Raw genomic sequence first — 19,776 nt, 5'->3', positions numbered from 1 at the left:
CTTGACAACACCGAGCTGGTCTTCAGGCGGAGGCAGGGCTGGTTTTACCTGAGGGGGGGGGGGGGGGGGGGGGGGGGGGCCATCGCTTTCAGCAAAACACATCAGCGAGACATCGCTGCTAATGTGAGTCAATGGAAAAAAAAAACGGATTAACATTAGAAAAGAACCACTTTTTCGGGTTAACATTTTTGTTTCTTTCACTCTTTGTTTCTTTACCTGTCTTTCTGGCCCCCTGCCAGGTCCAGCAATATCATGTGTCAGTATTCAAAATAATAAAGAAAGAATCATTTAATGTAAGACGAAGAATAAAGAATAATAAACTAATAATCTTTAAGTTTAAATGTGATAGATAACCAGACGCTGTTGGACCGGCGTGGCCTCCTCAACTTGTCCCCGTGTCCAGATCCTTCAGAGTTCACCTCAGTTGCTGCAGCTTATAAATGAAAATCAGAAAACATGTTTAAAGATGAAATCATGTCAATAACATTATTACTCTACATGTTTACCAGAATGCAGTCTGACAGCTCGGGGCTGAGCGTGCGTCAAAGCGTGAGTCAGCTGAATACTTTCTGTCACTGACCAAACGTCTTCCTTTGAGACAGAGACAGAAGAACTGAAAGGTTTTGACGGATCGGGTCGCTGAGGGCAGATTTCTGACAGTTTCTCATAACTTCACCTGCGTCACAGCCGGTCATTAACTATCAGGAAAAGGAGGAGGGGAGACAAAGATATTCAACTTTCCTTGAAGCTCATTAAATGAAAGCCATATCAACAGGGTCAATATTTAGTGAATAATTTTTAATATCTCAAAAGTAAAAGAAATAACACAATTTTAACTTATTATATCATTAAACATGAAGGAGTATAAAACCCACAAAAATATCACAAATCATATGTCTTATTGCAATAAGTCTGAATGAGATGTAGTTCTTATTGTTGTGTTATCATGGATTAAAAAATCTATTTATTACTACTGCCCTCTGATATAATCTGTCATTTACAACATAAATTACTATACGGTGTTGTCTTGTGTGTGGTTGAATATCAATAAGGTCGCTTCTTACGATAATTGTGATTTTTACAAAGCAAACAGTCAAAAAAAAATAAACAAACAAAGTGATCAAACTTTAGCATTAAATTTGAAAAATCTACATAAATAACACATATTAGAAAACTGTGAAAGAAGTGAACATCGCTATACCTCCTCACTGGAATATATGAGCTGAAACTCCACCTGTGCAAGCATGCGACTCAGTGTGTGTGTGTGTGTGTGTGTGTGTGTGTGTGTGTGCTTACAGCAGCAGGCAGGAGAGGGCAGCAGACACTACAGGAGCTGCTGTTTGCTCAGGGAGGGGCTCATTAAACTTCGGCTCCCCATCTCCATCTGATGAATCCTTCATTAAAACAACATGTTCTCCCTGCGCTCCTACAAAGATACCATATAAAAGTTCAATTAACTGGGGCTTGATGATCTCAGAGAGATGATCTTGCGCCGCTAAAAGCTCCCCGCGCTCGGCCCGCCGAGCGTTTCCACGGCGATGGCGGAGCGGAGCAGCGGTCCGCCAGCGAGTAACAAAGGGAAGTCGGCCGCTGCATGGGGATTTGGATGTTCAAAGGAGCAGCTTACGCCTCTGGGCCACGCGGGGCCGTCTCCAGCCGGAGAACCAAATCTGTTGTTTAACAAGCCTTTATTGGAATCCACACATCTCCCCAAATGTGGAAGATCAGGGACAAACGGAAGCCCACAGCGGCGAGACACAAGCCGGCGATGAGCCCAAACTCTGCCGGCGAGGCCTGATTCCCCGGACCGCACTAACAACGTTAGCTGTGTGTGTGTGTGTGTGTGTGTGTGTGTGTGTGTTCAGGCTGGGATGAGTTGGCTTCAGGTGGGGGATTCAACCCGGAGCCGCTTGCCTTCGCTTCCCTGGGTTCTGTTGGCTGTGTACTTTCTGGAGGTCTATTAAACTGCCCCGCCGCCCCGCCGCCCCCCCGGGGGTGGAGGGAGCGGGGCCGCCGTGCTTAGTGTGACTTGGATTTCAAGAAACTCTCCGCCACAGATCTTTGTGTTGTCAGATGTCACGTCGAACCTTCCAATTAGCAGAGCTCGGCCTGCTGGGACGGCGAGCTAAATGCTAGCAGGAGCTAAATGCTAGCAGGAGCTAAATGCTAGCAGGCACACGTTGACTTTGAGCAGACTTTGTTTAGAACTTCACGTTTATCATTTTAATCACTGAGTTTGATGGATTGAACCTGTTTGAACTGAGTGCAGCACCCAGTTACAACAACTGGAAAAAGTGAAAAAAACACGCAGAAAAAAGAGGCTCACTGGTAAAACCGCAGTTCTTTTCTTTCTCTGCTTTTTTATTTTTTTAAATATTCTCTCAATTTTCGACATTTTGACTTGAATGTTGAATTTAGGATCTTTCAGATGTGTTTGTTCTGTCAATGACGGATCACTGCAGGAATATTCATAAATATACAATAACATGCATAAATACTGAAGCAGCAGCGTCTCTGGCCGCCGTTCAGCGAGCCGTGCACAGTCACTGGCGGTGAGAGGCTGAACCGTCCCCCGAGCAGCAACGCACAAATATTACAATGTTTTCCTACAAGAAAACGACGCTGTAATATTTCATGCTGCAATCCTTGTTTGCGGTTGCAGCTGCTTGTTCCTCATTGGCGGGCCTGTCAGCGGCGGCGACACAGAAAACCCAGCGGAGCTTATAGGAACGCTGCCATGATGCAAAGAGCTGCTGCTGCTGCTACAGCTTCTTATCTCCGATTCACACGAGAAACCAGCAAACTGCTCTCTGGTGATGTTTCAGTAAAACCAGATGGAAGCAGCGTTAATGGAGGCCCGCAGAAAACACTTCATTTATAGAAATAAACATTAGAATGAGGTGAACTGAACAGAAATACCTGATCTGGAAGCAATAATCACTACTAAAAAAATGCTGTGCAAGCCTAATATCACTGTTATGTTAAATCTACTTTAGAAGTAGGCAACCAGCTGACTGGAAAGTAATGGGGATGGAGTTCTAACCTTTAGCTGCCATTAGCCCTAATCCATATAAATTATATTGCAAACGATATTAAAATCCTGTGAGTCGCTACGAACTACTTCCTCATTTTTTTGCAGCCTCTACGATCTGATTGTACTGTTATAAAAAAAGAGTGACTTCATTTTATTAACTTTATAAACTAACCAGCCAGCCTCCTCTCCAGCATAAATCACGTTAATGGGCACTTTGTAAGGCACAAGCTATCATTTTAAAGGTAATGTTGAGCTCGTCTTTTAATGAAAATAATACTCTGTGAGTCTATAACAATCAGCCCTGTCTTCTTAAGTGGAATTATGGGTGAATTCAGAAGAATCTCAGCATTTAAAGCAGGATGTGCCTCCTCCATATCATGCGTCTTGTCTCACTGATCACAAGCTGTCCAGGCAGAAAGGCAGCCCTGAGCCATGATGCTGCCTCCACCGTGCTTCACTGCTGTATCGTGTGCGGTGATTTTTTTTCACATCTTGTCTCATACTTTGTTTTCTTTAAATGAAAAATTAAAGCATATTTTGATAAATGAATGAATGAAGAGTAGCGGCGGCGTAAAGACACACCATCAGTCCCTCTTCTGGACTTCTATCTTCTCTCTTTATGAATATTAATAAATCCTCAGTAATCAGCCAACCTCATCAAAATAGTCAATCCTCCCATGACGAGGTTTACATCCTGATCAGGGGTCTGTGAACACCGAGAGGTTCCGTTGATAATTAAATGCATGTTTTCGTACTGTAAGAGAGAATTGGAGTAAAGTCACAGGCAAAACATTGCAAATTGCAGAAAACAGAACTGAATCCCAGAATCAACTCAGGGATCCTCTCACACTGTGAAACGAGAGGGGAAACCACTACACCGTGCCAGATATTACGGTAAGATTGAAAGCATGGAACCAAAAGTTTTTGTTTTTTTTGTTTTTTTTAAAATTGTCAATAATGTGATAAACACTGAGGTTCATTGAGGTTTAGGTTTGGTTGGAAACAGCTGCAGAAACGGTGAAAACAGTTTTGAAGTGAGGCTCCTCTCTTAGTATTGGTAAGCTCCTCCATCTTCAATCCTCCTGGAGGCATGAAAACAGAATCCTGCGTTCGCTGGAGTTCACCTGTTTCACACCTCCACCGCTCAGCAGAGCCAGTGTTTCCTGGTTAACCTCAGATTGACTCACACGCCACCAGCGAAGCCTCCATCTGCATCTGCCCCACCTGGCGTGCCGGGGAGGCGTAGAAGGCGCCGTGCCGAGCTGCTCGGCTGCTCGGCTCCCGCCGGGCTCCGGGTGGAGGTGCTGACGGAGCAGACTCCAGTAAAACACGGCTGCCTTCAGCTGCTCACATCAAAGGCTGCGGATTACCAACAGCCTGCCGTAATGAGACCACAACCACTGGAAAGCACTGGGTAGACGGCCTGGATACACCACACACACACACACACACACACACACACACACACACACACACACACGCTGTGGCGTCTTTAGGAGAAACACCAGCAGAGACAACAGTAATCGAGCAATGTGGGTTTCTCTGGGTGTAAACTCCTCAGCTCTGTTCACACCGGTGTGTGTGTGTGTGTGTGTGTGTGTGTGTGTGTGTGTGTGTGTGTGGTGTGTGTGTGTGTGTGTAAGATCCCACTAAAAGCTGCAGACACTGGTCAGGACCACCTCAGGGGATCACTGAGGGTCGACTAAGGTCCAGATCAATAGATGCTTTAACACTTCTGAGGAAGGCTGCAGCTTGGCAGCCGAAACATGTAAAGGAAATAAGTAGAGCTCATAAGTTCTGAAGATTGCTGTTGGAGGATCAGAAAACGCCGACTACACCCGAGCATCCGCGTGAGGCGTGCAGCGGTTCCCCCGGACGGGCGCCGGGCGGTGCGTCCCAGCGGAGCCGGCTCGGGGTGGACCTGAGGCGGCTGCGGCTGCAGCTGCGACCCGCTGTCCGCCGGAGGAGTTACTGAGCTGGAGACATTTACCAGGTGCAGTGGCTGGTGGTTGGAGATTCTGGAGACCGGAGAGACAAGACCGGGCACTTGCCGGACTACTGCTGCTGCTGCCTAGAGCGAAACAACCGCTGCAGCCGCCACTGCTAGCCGTTAGCACGGGAGCTAACCGGCATATTCCGCAGTGCTTGACGGCGCAGAGCAAGCTGGTAGACGGCGTTGGGTGCTCCGGGGAGTCTTGTCGTGTGTGTCAGTGAACCGCAATGGGCCCGAAGAGACAACAGACGGGATTGGAGGAGGAACTGGAGGAGATTAAAGCATCTCTGGGTAAAGTATTGGAACAAACAGACACAATTGCAAAACAACAGAAAACTATAATGGACCTTGTAGAGGAAATCAAAGTCTTAAAAATTCAAAATGAGGAGAAGGACAAAAGGATAAATGCTTTGGAACGGCGCCTTGACGATCTCGAACAATATAGCCGGATAAATGACCTAATTATCACAGGTTTAGTGATAAAGCCAAGATCTTATGCACAGGCAGTGAGGACCGGGGAAGAACCCACGGAGAGAGATCTGGAATCTGCGGAACAACAAGTTGTGACATTTCTTGGCAAAAAGGGCATAGACGTTGACACAAATGACATTGAAGCATGCCATCCACTTCCCAAGAGGGACAAGCGCCCGCATGCTGTAATTGTAAGGTTTGTAAACAGAAAACAGAAAATGGATGTACTTAAACAAGGAAAAAAACTAAAAGGAACAAATGTATACATAAACGAGCACTTGACGAAAAAAAACTCAGATATCGCCAGACAAGCGCGTATCTTGATGAAACAGAAGAAAATTCAATCAACATGGACATCAAATTGTAAAGTATTCATAAAACTAAATGGCACTCCAGAAGAGGCCAAAGTTCTATGGATCAGAAATGCGCCAGACTTGGACAAATACCAGTAAAGAGACAAGGTAACACACTGCTCTATGACATTTTGCTTGTTCTTAACGACTTCAAATGACGGACATTACGACAAACATTACACATAATGACTCTACTTTATCGGATGGTGAGATAAATAGTGTGATTTCAAACGGTTATGGTCTTGTTAATACTGCTCAACCTGTAACAGATGAGCCAAATGTGATCAATGATATTGACCCTGATATAAATTTCTATGATGGAGTGAACACCAATTGTGAATATTACCAGGACTATCAAATCCCCATAGATCAAAGTGATGCCTTATCAATAATCCACTTCAACAGCCGAAGTCTGTACACAAATTTTGAGAAAATAAGAGACTTCCTTTCAAATCTTAAAACTCCTTTTGATGTAATCGCAGTCTCAGAAACTTGGATCAAATGTGACAAACCTGATAATTTTGATATTGAAGGTTATGAAATGTTTAAACAAAATAGATCTCACAAAGGTGGAGGGGGGGTTGCATTGTACGTGAAGAATAACTTTAAGAAAAAAAATGTCAATAATATGACCTTTAGTGTTGATGATGTAATGGAATGTATCACAGTTGAATTATCTTTTGAAAAAAGAAGGAATGTACTGATAAGCTGCATCTACAGAACTCCAGGCTCAGACATTGATATATTTATAGATCTTATTGAAAAATTATATGGGAACTTGAGTCAAAAAAAACTGTTTGTATGTGGAGACTTTAATATTGATTTGTTAAAATCTGACAGACATAAGCCGTCAGAAAGTTTCTTAAACACATTGTACAGTCTTTCTTTATATCCAAAAATATTACGACCTACACGTATAACTCCTCATAGTTCTTCATTAATTGATAATATATTTACCAATGTCTTGGACGAAGTTATACCAAGCGGGATTTTAATAACAGACGTAAGTGACCACCTACCCGTTTTTGTTCTTTACAACTTAAAATCTAAAAAAAGCAATGATGTAGGTAAGTGCGATATAAGACATATAAGAAAAGTAGATGATGATTCAATAAATGCTTTTAAAAGAAGCCTAGCAAGCCAAAACTGGAAATCCCTCTTGGAAATAACTGAAGTGGATGCAGCTTATGATGCTTTTTTAAGTACGTTCAAAAATATATATGATTTGCATTGCCCTATAATTACAACAAAATGTTTAATGAAAAAAAATACAATACCTTGGATGACTAAAGGGTTGGAAAATGCATGCAAAAAAAAGAACATGCTGTATTTACACTTTTTGAAAAGGAAAACTAAAGAGTCTGAGACTAAGTACAAAAGATACAAAAACAAGCTTACAAATATAATGAGGAAATGTAAAAAACAGTACTATAGTGCACTGCTACAAAGAAATAAGCACAATATTAAAGGCCTATGGAATACCATAAATATGGTTATACGAAAAAGATCAAATGTTTCTCCGATACCGGATACTTTTGTAAATAATGGCAAAAAAATCGAAAATATGAAAGACATTGTAAATGAGTTTAACGCGTACTTTATAAATATCGGTCCTAAATTAGCCTCAACAATAAATACTCCATACTTAGATCCCATGTGTTTTGAGGTTCCTTTAAATCAAAACTCTATGCCTCTTGAAGTAACGAATGTAAATGAAATCATTGACGTGGTGAACAAATGTTCAAACAAAAAATCTTTGGACTGTGATGACCTGGACATAACTATAATAAAACAAGTCATTGATATAATTGCGATGCCACTATCTCATATTTTTAACCTGTCTTTTACAACTGGAAGGTTTCCAGATCTAATGAAAGTAGCAAAAGTCATTCCCATTCATAAAAGTGGGGAAAAAGACCAGTTTGCAAATTACAGACCTATATCAATCCTGCCTCAATTTTCTAAAATATTAGAAAAACTATATACATACAGATTAGACGAATTTATTGATGCACATAATATACTAAATGATAGTCAACACGGGTTTCGAAAAAATAGGTCACCGGTACTTGCCCTAATGGAACTTATAAAGGAAATCACTGACAGTATTGACAAGAAACACATTCCTGTTGGAATCTTTATAGACCTGAAGAAAGCGTTCGACACTGTGGATCATGACATACTTCTGAGTAAGATACAAAAATATGGGATTAGAGGTATCGCTTTTAATTGGATAAAATCCTATTTGTCAAATAGAAAACAGTATGTCCAGATGGGACAGCACAGGTCAATGTGTGAAAACATAGTATGTGGCGTTCCACAGGGATCTGTGCTGGGACCAAAATTGTTTCTATTGTACATTAATGATCTGTATTCTGTTTCTGAAAAACTAAAACTTGTTCTATTTGCTGATGATACAACAATATTGTGCTCAGGGGAGAACCTGAAAACATTGATGGAAGAGATCACAATTGAAATGGGTAAGCTGAAAAACTGGTTTGCCTCAAACAAACTGTCCTTAAATATATTAAAGACAAAAATTATGTTCTTTGGAAATCGTAACATAAATCCACAAATCCAAATTCAAATTGACAATGTTTCCATTGAGAGAGTCTATGAGTACACATTTCTCGGTGTAACCCTTGACCATAAAATCTGTTGGAAACAACACATCTCAAAAATCAAGACTAAAGTGGCAAAAATCGTGGCCCTGATGAATAAATCCAAGTATATCCTTGACAAGAAATCCCTGTTCACCATATATTGTGCTCTCATCCTACCCCACTTAACATATTGTGCTGAAGTTTGGGGAAATACATATAAAAGCAACACAGATGTCTTGTATAAACTGCAAAAAAGAGCAATAAGGATCCTTCATTTAGCTGGTCATCGTGATCATACAAATGCATTGTTTCTCCAGTCAAAAATCTTGAAATTCAGGGACCTAATAGAGTTTAAGACTAACTTATTCATCTTTAAAGTTAAAGTAAATATACTCCCAGAACATATCCAGAAAATGTTCTGTACAAGAGAAGGGACGTATAACTTGAGAGGACAGATGGACTTAAAAAAACCTTACTTTAGAACAACTCAAAAAAGCATGTGTATAACCAGGTGTGGTGTGGACCGATGGAATAATTTAGAAAATGATATTAAAACCTGTAAGGAACTGGGGCAATTTAAAAAGACATATAAAAATTATTTTATGCGGAAATATGCAGAAGAATTAAATGGCTAACACCTGAGAAAGACTTACTTAATGAGTACACTGCTGTGCAAATTGTTTGCAGTTTTTTTTTTGTTGCTATCCTTAAATTGAATGAGCACGCTATTTGTGCAAATTGTTTTGTTTTCTTCTACTTTGGATTGTTGATTGTGCAGGACGGGGGGTGGGACTGTTATAAGTTCTTTGAACTTCCACCTGCTCCCTTTGAGTACCACCATTGTATTTTTGTTTGTTGATGTGATTTTGATTTGTTTTTATTTTATCATGTTACTCAAATAAATAAATAAAAAAAAAAAAAAAAAAAAAAAAAAAAAAAAGCTGCGGGAGGTGATAAAACAGAGACACAGAGTGAGATCTGGATGGACGTTTTTTCAACCGGCAAGACGGCGGGACAGCGACAAACTGTGACGCCAATCAAGAATAATCTGAATGGAAGGTTTGGATGTTAGACATGGTTAAATTTGAAGACACTGTCATGGAATCTGTTTGGAGTCAAGGTCTCCTTCCAGGTGTAAAAAAACACATTTGACACACTTTTGATGAATCTTGGCTTCAAAATCCCAACTAGTAAAAAGATTAAATAAATCTTTATCACTATTATTACTACAGATATTTGCAGAGTTGTCTGAAGTCTCAAACAGAGACCAAGATTGTTCGGACAAACCTGCTGAATGTGGAGTGTTTCAGGATTTAGTTTGGATATGTCTGAGGGTCTGTCATTTATTTTTTAAATAGACTCAAACACATTTTCGTGCACAAATCTGAGCTGATATTGATCTTTAATGAGTTCTGATTCAAACTGGAGTTTTAAATGTGGCGTCATTTAAGCCTTTAAGAGACATTCATGGAAATATCGGGGGACGTTTTTTTAAATTTTGGTAAAATTTTTAAGTCAATAGCCACCATTAAACACCACTCACATATTCTGTATATGAAAATCTGCATGTATTTGAAAAGACAAACGTATCATACATGTAGAAGTTTTTACTTCGGCTGTGCTGCGCAGTCGCAGCAGCAGTCGCAGCAGCAGTCGCAGCAGCAGTCGCAGCAGCAGTCGCAGCAGCAGTCGCAGCGTCACCTCCGTCTACTTTCTTCTGAAAGGTTGCGTTTTCAGAGGCTCTGAGCCCATTGCTGTAAACGGCGCCTAATGTGAATATTTTTCAGTGTGTTTCTGTTATAAAATCTCACTGCTTGTTTTATTTACAGCCGAGGTCGTTGAACCTGCCTTGGCTGCATCCATCGGGTGAGTTTCTGCAGTTTTTCAGTTTGTTCGGAGGTGAAGCATCAATATTAATGTCAGAATGTGAGACACTGAAGGCAGAAGCACCGCGTTTTGTCTCTATTCACATCAATCCTCCACAGCGGCGTGGCTCCGTGTCTTCTGTCATTAACTCATCATCAGGGATAAATGGGACTTTTATGTTAATTTGCTTCAGAAAGGGTTCATTTGGACTTCATCCGAGGTGCTGCTGGCAGGGACCTGCAGATCCTCCACCGGGCCCGGCGCGCTGCGTTCGCCCTCAGTGTCAGGAAATAAAGCCGTAATCCACTTTTCTACATGTGATGTGTCACTCAGCTAATCTGCAGCAGCGCTGGATCCGGATAAACCACGATAATAATGCAGTTTGAGGTAAACAGAGGTGCAGTGTGTTGTTTTACACTGTGTGTATCTGGATGGGCATTAGGTACAGTTTATATATAGCTGACGTGGATGCTGGTTTACAGTCATTGTGTAATTTGCAGTGGGAACAGAGCGGTTGTTGCTTGGTTGTTTTTTCCAAAAGGGGTGATTATTGGGTGTTTTGTGAGTGTGTTTATGGTTCTGGACCGTTGGAGGATTTTACAGGTCAGAAATACATTTCTTGTGTTCAACATGTTGGATTAACCCCATGAATATGATAGATCATACAGAGACACAACATCTATAAATCTTTCTATCTATAGAAAAATGAATGAAAAATACACAAATGAACAAAAAGACAAATAAGAGAAAAAGACATCTAATAGAAAGAAAAGAAGCCCAGATAAAATGAAAGAGATAAATTCAAATTATAATGAAAAAAGACATAAGGAAAATGTGAGACAAATAAAAAAATAGATACAGAAAATATAAAGAAGTCTTGTGTAGACAGTAGAAATCATCTGATATGTTCATTTTTTATTCACAGAGTTGTGCTTTGATTAAATCTACAAGCAATACAAATGAATGTGGATATTTCTGCTTGTTACATTGTTAATGATTAACAGAGGATTATCTGATCTTCACCCAACGGTTCTCTCTCTGCACACACAAAGATCAAACATACACACACACACACACACAATAACACACAAGATTTCATGACAGCGCCTCCACTAATCGTACAGTAACACTAATGAGTTCATTCCTACATGTTTACCCCTTTTGTCATCTGCGAGAACAAAGCGGAGAAAAATTAATTCACGTTTCCGAGTAAACAAACGTGGAGGTTTTTACAGTGTGTTTGATGTTGCGTTTGGCCTCCTAACACACACACACACACACACACACACACATACACGGCTGGGAGCAGTGATGCTTCATGGGGATTGGATTCAGTTGTCTCTCCCTGTGTGCCATCATCATCATCATCATCATCATCATCATCATCATCATCATCATCATCATCATCATCATCAGCTCTGGGTCTAACGTGTTAATTTAGGCTCATGTTTACAGCAAATTATTCAATTTGTGTGTGTGTGTGTGTGTGTGTGTGTGTGTGAGAGAGAGATGTGAGGAGAAAGTGACACGCCGCCTCGCGCCTCCTCCTCCTCCTCCTCCTCCTCCTCCTCCTCCTCCTCGGGGAGCACTTATCAAAACAATACACCAGCCATCATTCAAAAGCAGCCCTGCACACTTTGCCACTTTGAAGTCTCCCCGTCCTCTTGTTTTTTTAATCCCCCCCCTCCTCATCCTCGGTGTAATCCCACTGTAACTGCAGGGATTCTTCCCCCAGTTCGCACCATTTGCTCGTACAAACACGAAAACACTTCATCAACAAATAACAATAGAGGCAACTCTTGAATGGGAGGTGAAATGTTGGGGAACGGAGGGTGGGGGGTGAGGGGGGGCCGGCGTTGCCGGCGCTCGCCATGCGTCTCTGCCTCCGCGTTGCCAATCCCTGTAAAAAGTTAATGTAAGCAGGATTCACAGGGAGCAGCTGGTGATGAAATTATGGTGTAACTGATACCAATGTGGCAGAGTGAGAGGAGAGCACGGCCGCCCGGGTCTTTGAAGGGGGGGTGGGGGAGGCTCTTCCCCGTCATCCCGCCACGCGCTGCTGGAGAGCAGCTCCTGTACGCTCGTACAGTACCGACGGACAGATGGAGGGCAATACTGCACAAAGAGCAGGCAATCGTTTTGCCGCAATACAGAAAGAGGCTGCCAGTGAATCCAGATTGCACACGGAGGTGAAATACCGCAGACGGTGTGTGTGTGAGTGTGTGTACAGTGTAGGAGGGCAACGCTGCGGCGGAACCTGGCAGCTCAGACTCTCACTTTGGCAGGTCAAATATCCATTAACCTCTTTAATTCGAACAAATCCCCAAAACAAACAGAATACAGTAATTAAAACACTGATCCATGGCATGACCTCGTGTGTGTGTGTGTGTGTGTGTGTGTGTCACTTGTACAGGACTTATAGAACTTATGCAAACACACAGGACACTTACGTCTGTGAATAAATTGTTGTTTTTAAATATGTGTGCTCATTTAAAAAAACAAACTATGGAGATGTGTGTACGAACACAGTGATGGACGCAGTCTGAAGGAATCATCTTCTGATTTTGGCCGTTTTAACTGTAGTGAAGCCAATAATGTAATGAAACAGTAGAATATCACAGAGTTTGTGTCCTCAGTGACTGATGACTGTATCATCCACTACATCTATATTTAAAGAGAAAACTGCATAAAATAAACTCTTTCATTTCCAAGAAATGCAGCCCTGATTATGTGCTGTTAGAATTTCGGGAGCAGCTGAACATTTAGAAAGGCAAGTTTTGACATGACTGGCTTTAATACATTGAAAAGGTTAAAGGTCAACATTATCACATCATTGATTGTTAAAAGTCATCAATTAGGAAGTCACCTATTGATCACAGCTGCCATGGAGAACAACACGCCACCAAATAACTATAAATACATTTACACATGATTGATTTATTTTAAGTTTAGACATTTAACTTCCTTTCATTATATTAGTCTCTCATTCAATCTTTCTCATGACGGATTTGTCACATTTGCTAATTCTTGAAATGATCCAACACTGTTTTCAAATAAAGTGAAACAAAAAAGGTTAGAATAAAACATGTGACAGTTAAACCACAAGAGGCTTTTTTAATTCGATGGACTAAACTGAAATACGACAAATTATTGGAAAATTAATACAAACTGGAGTGCAGGAGATAAAAGACTCCTTAAATTTACATAAAACAAATAGATATATTTTCTTCTGAAAGATTCATTAAGAACTCAAACTCTCAAAATGATTAAGAGCAGAATAAAATATATTTTATTTATCCCCCTCTCAAATAATAATAATAATAATAATAATAATAATAATAATGAGCATAATGGACTGTTGCCAGACTGAGCCTTTCTTCTTTTTCAGCATGGTTAATTCCGTGTTATTCCTTTTAAAAAGTGTCAGACATGAGTTGTTTCGTGTTGGGAGTGAAATGTGTCGTTTGTCATCGGGTGCTGTGGACTCCGGGTGGTGGAGCCTGAGCGGCGGACTTCAGGGACGACGTCCTCCTGATCTACGACCTCTCATCATCACGCAGCCTCACGCCGCTAAAGAGGAGCATCATGCATGAGAATGATTAAAAAAACTGCAGCGTCTGCACAAAAAATAATAAAAACAGCGTGGAGAGTAAACAATGGAGGGATGGGGGAGGCCGTGAAAAAAAAAAAACCCATGGGTACAGGGGTGCCAAAAAAACATGTTTCTCCTGCAGGAGGGGGGAGCTGCTATTACTATAGCAACAGGAAGACCTGCTGCTTCAATCAGCTTTTTGAGGGAGAGGATAGGCAGAGGAGGGGGGGGAGGGGGGGGGGGGGGGGGACACCCCGGGTTTACTAATGAGGGCAGCAGGACCTGCCAGAGGGGGAGCAGGAGGAGGAGGCGGAGGAGGGGGGAGGCCGTCTGACCTCCTGCTCGTCCCGGAGCTGTCACGCCGGAGGTCACAGCCGAGGAGCCGAGGAGTGACAGGCCGAACGGCGAGAACAGACGGAGTTCAGGAATCCACTGGAAAACCTTCAGGACACACTCAGTGAAGGACCGGGGGGGGAAACACTCTTCTTCTTTTATTTTTAAGTTCAGTAAAATGTTAAATAAATAACATTTATGCAAAATTTCAACCAAGATGATCTGTTAAAGTACTGAAGTGAACCTTTCAGATGACGCGAGGATGTAAAACTGGGAAAACTGCACCTATTTCATAACTGAAAGCCTGAACTTGTGTTTTTGTTTCAGAATTTAGAAAAGTTTCACTTTGGAAGACAGAACTGTTTCAACCTTCGTAGGTTCATGCAGGTGCAGAAAAACGTTTGACCACTGCTGTTGCTTCTGATGGATGCCTCTGATGTCTCCACGGAGACAGAGCCCCAGCGTTTTCAGGAAGTACTGTTTTCATCTGGAGTTGCAGTCAGTGTTTTCCAAAAGTTGTGTTTTGAGCAACTTCCGAGTTCTGTTGATGTCTAAACACACGCTCAGAACAAAACAACAGTTTTCACTACAAATCACTGCAATTTGTAGTGAAAACTGTTGTTTTGTTCTGAGAAGAACCACCTTCACTGTTGGCACAGACTGAGGAAAGCAGCACACACACACACACACACACACACACACACACACACTCAGAACAACTCTATCTTCTCACAGCTCCAATAAATCAATCAAATGATTAAATAAAGATCCTCTGTGATGAATACAGATGAGGCTGTAGTGACAGTAATGAGAGCAGAGACAGCTGGAGACGAGGGACGCTGCGGTCCGTCCACACACACCACAAGCAGGCGTTTAATTACAGAATGACCACATCAGGATGGATAAATAGCTTGTAGACACCCCCCCTCCCCGCCCCCCCCTCCCCCGGAGTGTCAGAAACACGACAGACTGGTGAAAACATCCACTCTCGCTGGCGTTTACATTGGCCCCATATAATCGGATTGTAAGGTGAAGCAGATTGTAAATGTGTCGTATAAACGCCCGAGTGGATCCGCTTCACTCGGAGCGGATTGTATTTCAGATTGGATTGCACGAGGTGGTCTATGCCAATCGACAATCCGCTCCGTGTCTCATATATACGGTCCTAGACAGTGGAGAGGAATAAACGGGGGATTATTCGTTCTGTGCATGAGTTCCTTCGTACATAGTGACGTGATGGCGTGCGTAGTAAACAGGAAGCAGAAACAAGCACAAGAACTCGACGGTGGTTGAGAAACACTTTTTTTTTATAAAAATCCCGAGAGAACAAACACTGGAGAGGGGAGATGGCCGCAAATCACACAACAGTGACTTGTTCACAGAGCTCTGTGGCAGACTGCTGATGGGCCGCCCGGCCGGTGTTATGGATTAACTGGTTCCCGTGTTAACGAGTGATGCACTTCTGTGAACACATGCCGGAAACAGCAGATGTTAAATTAAGACTCACAAAAGACTCTAAACTTATAAATTAACTGTAACTGTAGATAACCCACATTCGCTAGAACGATATAAGTTTCAGTCGGGGTTTCAACATCTGTTGGTCACTAGTTAACACGGACACCAGTTAATTCGAAACATCGGCAGGAGGCGCAAAGCCTCGGCTTTAAGGGTGGGACTGTGACCGGGGGAGCGCTCGCTCCTTGAGCGGCGTATCATGGAGATGTTGGAACACTTTTTGAGCAGAGATCCAGCAGATAAAATCACTCTGCGCGGCGCTGAGGACTGCTGCTGCAGAGCTACAGACCTGAAAGTTCCCTAAGAGACTTTGCGTCTTTCAACTCAATAAGAGGAGCACTTCTGGGTTCTTATTCGTCCAGGGCCTGTTCACACCTTTCATCAACATGTGTTTCAAGTGATCAGATCTCATGTGGCGAACCCTGATGCACTGTTTACAATCGTCCTATTGCATGACTATTTCCCTTCCGTTAAATGCGAGTCGCTATTTTATTCTGTAAAATAATGCACAGAACACGCCGTGTACTGGTGGTGTTAATGATTTTTGGTTTCACTTTTTATTTGAACTGAAATAAACTCTTAGGTTTTTCACAACAGTGTCTGGCATTTTGAATCTGTCTCCCCCAAGCCAAATGTCACAGCATGAGTTTATCTCCATCTTCTTTTACAACAGATGAAATAGTAAACACAGCAGCATTGTGCTCTTTTTATGTGTATAACTACCATCTACAGTTGTGAAATGCTTGTTTTAAGTCTTTTAACTGTAATTTATATCTCATTATGATAGATTTTATTTGTAGGATGATACATACCGTAATTGTTGAATATTAAATATTTTTTCACTTTTCACGTCTGATAATAGTGACACAAAGGCACTGCTTTGTCACACAAACTGAGGTTTACTGATTAAATAAAGCAGAAAATGGACACATACATCCAGAGGTGTGATGTCTGTTGCTAATTTTAAATTTTTTTTTATGTTTTAACCTGTGTATTTGAAACTTTTTTTATTCTGTTTTCTTTGTACGGTGACCTTGAGTGTCCTGAAAGGCGCCTATAAATAAAATGTAGTTTTATTATTATTATTATCATCATTATTTATGTCTGCTTAGTGAAGGCAGGGACTAAACTCCAGCTGAGCTGGAAGAGAGAGAGAGAGAGAGAGGCCTCCCAGCGGTTCATATCAGAGGCAGCTCTTCACGATCGTGTTGATGAGTCTATCAAAATCACTAAAACTGACTAAAACTACAATGTGACACAAAATACACAAACATTTACAACACAACTGTGATTTTACTCCACAGATTCAGTAGAATAAAGTAAAAACATGACATTTGAAAAAAGAAAAACCATGTATTAATTCAAGGGTTTTGTGGGACTTTCATGACAGCTCATACTGGGAAGTGACTGGACAACCCATCCATCCATCCGTCCGTCCGATGTCCATTCATCCATCCGTCCATCATTCATCCACCTGTCCATCCATCCATCTATTTCTATTCATCCATCCATCCGGATCTATCCTCTCCTGCATGTTCTGGGCTGTAGGAGGAAACCGGAGTTGATCTGTAGTTGTGAGAGGACAGTGCTAACCACTGCCGCACCGTGCCACCCTCTATCCTCTTCACTTTGCTGATATCTAAAGCTGGAGTTCTCTGACTCTCCTCCTGAGTGACTTGGCTTCAGATCCATGGACACATAAATCTTATTATAAATTATTTCTGACTGAGAGATCAGGTTTTTCAGTTTATGGAATAGTGATCCCATCCCTCCCGCAACTGGTTCAGTCCCATGATGCTTTTCCTGTGGGAAAATGTTTGTGACTTGCACCTTGATCTCCATGGAAACGTCCTCCCTGTTCAGAGTCTGATGGGGAAGATTCGAGCATCATGGCGACGACTTGTTTCATCCACACAAAGCTCCAACAGAGGGAAGCGATGCTCCTTCATGACAACGGAGCCGCAGCATTTTCAAAAAGTTGTGTCTTCAGTGGCTTTGAGCACCGTTGTCGCGTGAACAAAAACCCGAACACTACGAAAGTTTTGTGTTTTCACTTGAAAATGTTGTGAAGCAGAGGTAAAAATCGACTGGGTCAATCTAATCAGACAGAAATGTTGTTGTAACGAGTGTTTGATCCTGTAGTTCATGTATAACCACAGTAAAAACTGACAGAAGAATCGGATTGGATGAGCAAAGTCTCTGAATCATTTCCTTCCTGAACAACACAAACAGCTTGATTGCTTCGTTCCCACCCTGGTTTTACGTAGAACCGAAATGTTCATTATCCAAAGAACTCACAGTCATGCAGAAATACAGTAATGGAGAAACATGTTTGTGGATTAATGAGGGTGTAGTCGGTGTTGGTCGAGACAACAAAAATAGTAAATAGATGGATGAATAAATCATTTTTAAACTGCCGTTGTTCAATAAACAGCTAGAGTGTGACTGTTGTGTTTGAAGCCACATCACACTCAAGGTCACGCTGCTGTTCTGAATATTAATACACCTGTAATCACCTTCTACAGACACATTCAGTACAAGTATGATAATTGCTTGAATAATCTAAAAAAATGAGCAGGATGTGAAATTAGACGTTTTCCTCCGGAGGGTTTCTCAGACTGCGTCGACCCTGAACTCTATTAGGTCTGAACAGCAACAGCAAACAGACAATAAAACACAATAATAAGACTGAGTATTTCCCACTGAGGGGTCTGACTGTCCTGTTCACATTAAGACTGAATGAAGTGATCAGATTGATGTCATCCATTCAGGCAGCGGATCAATCCCATAATGCTTTGCGACGTGATCCCACGATCACATCCAACTTTTTCACACATTTTATCAGTAGAGTATCATAGAGTTTGATTTTTATTCAACTGAATGTCATTGTGTTTTCCCATACAATGAATTCACCACTAATAAAAAAACACACAGACCTATTTTTAGAAGCAGCAGCATGTGCAGCACACCGTCGCGTCACCGTCCAGTCACACCAGGACTCACCGGACTCATACAGATACTGCAGGCTGCACGTGCAGCAAACCTCACTGATGATCATATGAAGTCCTTCAAAATAAACAATTCCGTCTGCAATCGTGAAAAGCTGTCAGCTTTCAGGGTGTTCTTTTCTGTTATTGATTGGTTTCTGTGGCTGAATTCATCATTTTGCCTCCTGTTCACGTGTTCATTCATCAAAGCTCACTTCAGCACCGTGCTGAATCTGATTTGTGTTTCCAGATTCAAATTTTTTTCTCTTCACATTGAAGTCAGAATTGTGACTTTTTGAAATCTGAATGGTGAGATCAAAGTTGGAATCACGTCTTCTTTCTCAGAATTGTAAATTTTTTTCTTAAGTAGGACTTTTTTCAGGACTTGAATTTTTTTCATGATGAAGACTTTTTACATGATTAAGTCTTTTTTCCCCAAAACTTCCTGGACTTGAACTCAAAATGACCTTTTCTCTCAGTGATGAGAATAAATTTGAAATTCTGACTTTCCCCCTTCACAATGAAAAGACAATTATGACATTTTTGTCGAACTTTTAAGAATTTAATCCTTTTCCCAGAGAACTGAGACTTTTTCAATCAGATTAAAATCAGAATCATATCTGTTGCCAAATTAAAGTTGAAAATTCAAACTTTTTACTTTGTTAAGATTCTCTTCTTGTTAGATTGGTATCTGAACTGTGACTTTTTTTACCCCTCACATTTTTAACTTAATTGTCATAATTATAAGTTTTTTCTCCGAAAAAAGTCAGAACAATGATTTTTACCTGAAATGTTTCCTTTTTTGGTTGCCTTTAACGCTCTTCCGTAGGAACTGAAGTGTGTTCGGAGTGGTTTTGACTTCTTTTTTTATATATTTATAATTAATTGGTTGTTTGTCTCCCAGCAGGAGGGGAGACTTTCCCCTCAGCGCAGAGCTCCTGCGCGCTCCCGTGCACTCCTGAGCGCTCCCGCGCGCGCGCAGGTCCCAGGTTGCTACTAATGCGTGATGATTAGCAATCAGTGGAAGAG

Source organism: Salarias fasciatus, chromosome 14 (genome assembly GCF_902148845.1).
Source record: "Salarias fasciatus chromosome 14, fSalaFa1.1, whole genome shotgun sequence".
NCBI lineage: Eukaryota > Metazoa > Chordata > Actinopteri > Blenniiformes > Blenniidae > Salarias > Salarias fasciatus.
This window is presented reverse-complemented; position numbering follows the sequence as displayed.